The sequence below is a fragment of the Lupinus angustifolius genome, unplaced genomic scaffold, assembly GCF_001865875.1.
Source record: "Lupinus angustifolius cultivar Tanjil unplaced genomic scaffold, LupAngTanjil_v1.0 Scaffold_497, whole genome shotgun sequence".
NCBI classification, from domain to species: Eukaryota; Viridiplantae; Streptophyta; class Magnoliopsida; order Fabales; family Fabaceae; genus Lupinus; species Lupinus angustifolius.
Window position 1 is genome coordinate 19051 of NW_017727866.1, and position 6218 is coordinate 25268.

The 6218-nt window shown below is 32.5% G+C and overlaps 1 protein-coding gene across 1 annotated transcript in view; it reads left to right on the forward strand.

Moving 5' to 3' along the window:
- LOC109341549 (40S ribosomal protein S18-like) overlaps positions 1–6218 on the forward strand; it is a 20715-nt gene that overhangs the window by 623 nt on the left and 13874 nt on the right. The window lies entirely within an intron of this gene.

Genomic DNA, 6218 nt, shown 5'->3' on the forward strand with positions numbered 1-6218 from the left:
TCAACGGCTACATTCAAGAAGAAGTGTTTGTAGAAAAACATCATGGATTTGAAGATTACAAACATCCTTCTTATGTCTAGAAGTTAAAGAAAGCCCTCTATGGTCTAAAGCAAGCTCCACGAGCGTGGTACGATCGTCTAACAAATTTTCTAATAGAAAAAGGTTTTACCAAATGGAAGGTCGACACTACTCTATTTATAAAGAAAATAAATCATCATACTTTACTAGTTCAAATTTATGTAGGTGATATTATTTTTGGTTCTACTAATGAAAGTTTGTGTAGTGACTTTGGAAAAATGATGCAAGGAGAATTTGACATGTCCATGATGGAAAAGTTGAATTACTTTCTAGGACTACAAATCAAACAACTTGATAATGACATTTTTGTAAGTCAATCCAAGTATTGCAGGGATTTGCTGAAAAGATTTGATATGGATGATTACAAGCCAATAGCTACTCCTATGGGATCTAGCACATACATTGATACCGATGAAAGTGGAAAATGTATTGAAATATCAAAGTATCGAGGTATGATCGGATAATCTTTTATATTTGACTGCCGTAGACCTGATATCATGTTTAGTGTATGTCTGTGTGCACACTATCAATCTAAACCAAAAGAATCACACTTAGTTGTTGTTAAGAGAATTATGAAATATCTTAAAGGTACAACTGAAGTTGGACTATGGTATCCAAAAGGAAGTATATGTGAATTGATTGGTTATTCGGATTCAGATTTTGCTGGATGTAAATCTGAAAGGAAAAGTACAAGTGGTACTTGTCACATTTTAGGCAATGCTTTAGTCTCTTGGTCTTGCAAGAAACAAGCATGTGTTGCGCTAAGTACTGTCGAGGCTGAATATATAGCAGCAGGTAGTTGTTGTGCCCATGTTTTGTGGCTTAAGCAACAATTACGAGATTATGGCTTAGGCTTAGGCTGCACTCCGCTGAAATGTGATAATACTAGTGCTATAAACCTCAAAGAATCATGTTATGCATTCTAGAACCAAACACATAGATATAAGGCATCACTTCCTAAGGGACCATGTTCAAAAGAAAGATGTATCCATAGAATTTGTTGATACTCATAACCAACTTGTAGATATTTTCACTAAGCCCTTGGTAAAAGAACCTTTTTACAAAATTAGACTTGAATTAGGCATTCTTGATGAAGCTTACCTGTCTTAATATGTTTATATGATTATATGTTTGTTTCATTATGTTTATCTCATGCCTACTTGATCTTAAATATATTTATTTATATTCAAAAACTTCAATTTTTGGGTTAAAAATCATTTTCGGTGCATCAGTATGCTTAAAATAAAAATAAAAAATTGGGTCACTAACCAATTACTCTGAGTTGTTGTCTGAAAATTCTTAACATTTCAATTTGAGTAACCGATTACTCAATGTAACGTAATCAATTAGTCTGTGCGTATAAGTAGGTTTTTCTTTATTTTTTTTCCAGACTTCATCTTCTTCATCCTACTCTCTCACTCGTGCATACCCCTATCTCACTCTAAAATCTTCATTTCTAAACCGTTTTGGGTGATTTTTGTGACCATTCCTATCACATTTTCGATTCTAAACACTTTTAACAAATCATTTTCGTGATTAGTGGCTTGAATAAAAAAAACCCCAAATCTCTAAAATCCAAAAACCTAAAATTTCAAAATCTCAAATCCATAGCTTATTCTTCTAGATCAAAGAAACAACGCACCAATACATCTCAAAGGAGTCAAGGAACAACATCTTTGGAGTCTAACCCTCTGGATGTGACAAGGCTTCTTGCTAATGATGAGCAACGCAAGATATTCGAGGAGCACTTCCATGGTCGCACCATTTTTACTCCAAAATACGGCAATATAGGGATTTTTTAATTTGAAGATTTTCTATTTCCTTATCTTTTGCAGCAACAAAACCTTTTTGACTTTTGCTGTGAAACTAACAACATATTTCCCGAACTTGTTCGAGTATTCTACTGCAACATGAACTTTCGGAAAAATCGTCTTACTTCCTATGTGAATGGAAAAGAGATTGTCTTAGCTGATAAAACTTTTAGTTCATTGTGCTGTAAATACCCACTCAAGGTAGCACTGTTGGTTTCGATCTTCAATGTGAATGGGAGAACTATGGTCGTAAGGAATTCTACTATTCTATGTGTAGAATTTCTAAAGAGGAAATTGAATTGCGTAAGCAGCAAGGATTTGGTGAAACTGTTAAAACTCTTGTGATGGACTCTTGGCTTTTCTACTTTTTGATGAAGTCAAAAGGGAGAGAAAAGTTGGGAGAGTGTATTTTCTATCAAACTTTATTCCAAGCACTTAACTCCAAATGAAAGGGGGAGCATACAAGATAAGGGAAGCATACTCAAGACAAGTCAAGATATATCACAAAGTATGCTACTCTCAGAAAATTATATTGTCAAGAAGATATTGGTTTGTCATCATCAAAAATGGGGAGATTGTGAAGAAGATCTTTGCTCCTGACCTTGGCACGGTTTTGATGAAGACACCAACATCACCAAAAAGAAGAAAATGAAGAATACTTATGAAGACAAATAAGATTAAAGCTTCAAGATAATTAGATTAAGTCTCTATAGGTACTTCTATCCTAAAACTCTTAAATATACAAAGTAGTAATGCTCAAAGTATTTTTAAAGAAAGTTGAAACACCAATTTTCAAAAACAGTGTATAAGAGTTACTTCATCTAAGTAACAGGTTACGTGTGTGAAAAAAGAGTTATCCAACTTAAAACTGTTCAAAGTAATCCATTATTGTCTTTGAGTAACAGATTACCAATTTTGAAAAGTTGGGTAACCGATTACCCAGATTGTTGTTTTCGATTACTCTAATTTAATTTTAAATGAACAGTGGACAGAGAGTTTGGGTAATCGATTACTGAGAGTTGTTGCATCAGATTTCAGATTTCAAAATGAAATGTTTTCACTCCAAACGAAATCTTTTCACTTCAAACAACTTCTACACTTTCAAAAAGGCACCATGGGTGTTTGGAAAGTCTATATAAAGGCTCTAACTCTCACAACACAAATATACAACAACACACTACTCTTATACAATTTCTCAAAGCTCTTAAACTTATTCTGAAGTTATTTCTCTATACTTTTTGCAACTAGTCCTTAACTTTCAAAGTTGTTTCAAAGTTTTCTAAAGAGCTTTATTACTTGGTATACATAAAGAATTGATTGGATTGCAAGTTATACTACTTTCATACTTGTAAAGGCAATCTGCCATTGTTGTACATGTTTCAATATTGTTGCAGAATACTTTCTTTCACGGGGTGTGGAAAGGAAGGGGATTAGAATCACTTGGAAATGTGTTTTCCAAGAGTGAATAAAGATTAGGGAGTGTGTAAGGTACATAAAAATCTTGAGGTGAGATATTGTAATTACAACTCATAATTCTTAGTGAAGAAATCTCTTGTGCTGCAAGAGTACTGGACGTAGCCTTCGGTGGACTAGAAGGGGAACCACTATAAAAATCACTGTGTATTCTCTTCTCCCTTATCTCTTTCATTTTATCTTGATTATTTTTCTGCATATATTTTACGCTGCAGGTTAACTCTTGATTTTGCAGAAAAAGTGGCCATAATTTTTAAGTCAACTAATTCACCCCCTCTTAATTGCAACCTCGTTCTTACACTTTTATATATATGTGGTGGATTCTTTTACTGCCATCTATTTTTATTTTTATTTTTATTTTTACCATGGTGGCTCATCAAGTGTAAAAGCAAAATTTATTGTAACCTTTCCTTTTTAGAGGCCTTCACATTTTTATAATTGATGCTTTTATTGCACTATTTTCTGTCAACTAGAACTACAATTCAACTACTTATTTTGTTTAATTCCAATTTTCACCTTGTAAAAATTGAATATCTAAAATTAAAGTCAACTTTTCATATGGATTTATTTGGTTTCATTTTCTTCACAGCGTATGCATGGGTAAAGTGCAAGAGAAGACAAGACAAGAATTGTTATAAAATCCTTGAAGCTGCTGGCATCAATGGTCGTCAAGGCAGTCTCTATAGTGCTGGTGATCGTTACGTGCGTCTCAGTCTTATGAGGAGTCAGGATGATTTTGAGATTCTCATAAACAAGCTCAGAAATCTGGTTGCTAAGAAATAGTGACTGTCGTGGTGTACAATATTGACTTACTTTTTAAACATTGATCAAAACAACACATTGTAAATTTAGTGAAGGTTAAATTTTGGCTTCCGATCAACTGAACTAATCTCATGCTTGATTTATCTTATTTTACTTAGACTTCTAATTCTTGTGATTGTCTACCTATCTAACTTATATCTCTTTTGTCTTGTATTTTCCCTTCTTAACACATTATAACCCTTATTCAAGTTTAATAAAATTTCAAATTTTGCCCATAAAAAAACATTCACCACAGCAACAACCAAGTACTAATCCTAGTGGGGTTACACATATACTGATATAATTAATATAAATCATATGATATGGGTAATGTTTATTGTTGGAACTTGTATTTTTGAAGAAATATTAATCAGTTTATTAGTTGGAATTTTTGGGTGCGAAATAAAAAAACTCACAAGTTTTATATAAGAAGAATTTTGAAAAAAAAAATCACAAGGCTTATATAGGATGAAGGAGAAACTTTCGAAAAAAAACTCATGTTATAAATAGAGGTCTTCTCCCTTCATTTTTTTTGTCTCAAGTTGAGTACAATTACTCGACTTCTTCTTTCTCCATCCTTATATTTGCCGAAGCATTTCTGACCAACTATTCTCTCTTTCTTCCTATGGTACTAGAATTGGCATAGAAAATTAAGTTGTGGAAATTTCAAGAATTAGCCCTAGTAAATTGTGGGAAAGTAGAATTGATATGGTTAATCATATCAGGAGATAACGTGATTGATAGTCTGTTTGCACAATTTTAAGCAATATTACAAAATATTTTAAAGATAGCAACCTAGTCATGACTCATTTAATAATCATTTTTTGTGGCTGCTTTTATGTTATATCAGTTCCTGTAATATTAAGTCACTATTTATAGTCATGAGGCTAAATCCCAAAATTTGTCGCACAAGATATGTTTTTATTAGCTTTCCCTAAAGATAATTATCTAAGGAATCTGCGCTAGTTTTAGTTTTTTATTTATCCACAAAGGTAAATTTATTAACGAGTAAATAAAAAAGATTAAAAATTACATGTTACATATCTTTACAAGATAAGCATGATAAAGAATTCACACACCAATCAGAGAAGATGGCCTGGATTCGCATGGACCATACTCTGATATTTAGACCCTTCTAAAAGAGGAAGGGGTAGCACCAATCAATATGTCAACAAATAAAAAAATAATATTCTATTTTAATTTTATTTCATAAAAATAATATATTTAATTCACATGTCTAGATATAAGTGAGCGAGACAATATTAGGGACACCAAGTTGGGATATGTCATCTTCATCCTCAAAAAAAGATTATTATGGTATTGATAGGTGATATTTTGATATGAATGAGGACTCACTAGGAAAGTAAAAATAGTTCACTTTTATTCTTGGAGATCATATGAAAGAAAAGGGAACATGATAAGTTATATGAGTAAAAATTTGTTGTCAGATTATTTTTTTACGGGCGTGATTTCTCAAGTTGGAGTTTTTGTGGACCGAAGTAAGATTGATGCGATGTTGGAGAATCTGAAGCATAAGATTTTGACTAGATTTCGAGCTTTCTTGGCTTAACCAATTATCATGAGACTAATTTCACAGGATATCAATTTCTACATTGGCCATAAAAGTATAAATTGGTAAGGAGTAAGGTGCAACTTTTTTGTGAATCTGATTTCTCAAGAAGGACATCTAGACCCCAAATAGCATTAATAAGGCGTTACACAAAATAGTATTGGGTATGATATAAACAGTATTGTGTATAAGCATTACGACCTTAACATAAAATGATCATTGAGTTTAATGATGTTGACTTTAATGAGAAGAAATTCTTTTTTAAATTGAGGAATAGTGGGGGCACATCAACTAGTCACATACTTGTAATTAGAGATAATGATAGAAAATGAAAGGTTTGAAATAGAACCTAGAAGAAGTAAGAGAGCAATAATTGTTAGAGAGTATAGACCTGATTATATGGTCTATATATTGGAGGATAATCCATCAACTCTCCAAGAAGTTTTGACTTCTTTGGATGTCGATTTGTGGCGAGAAGCCATAAA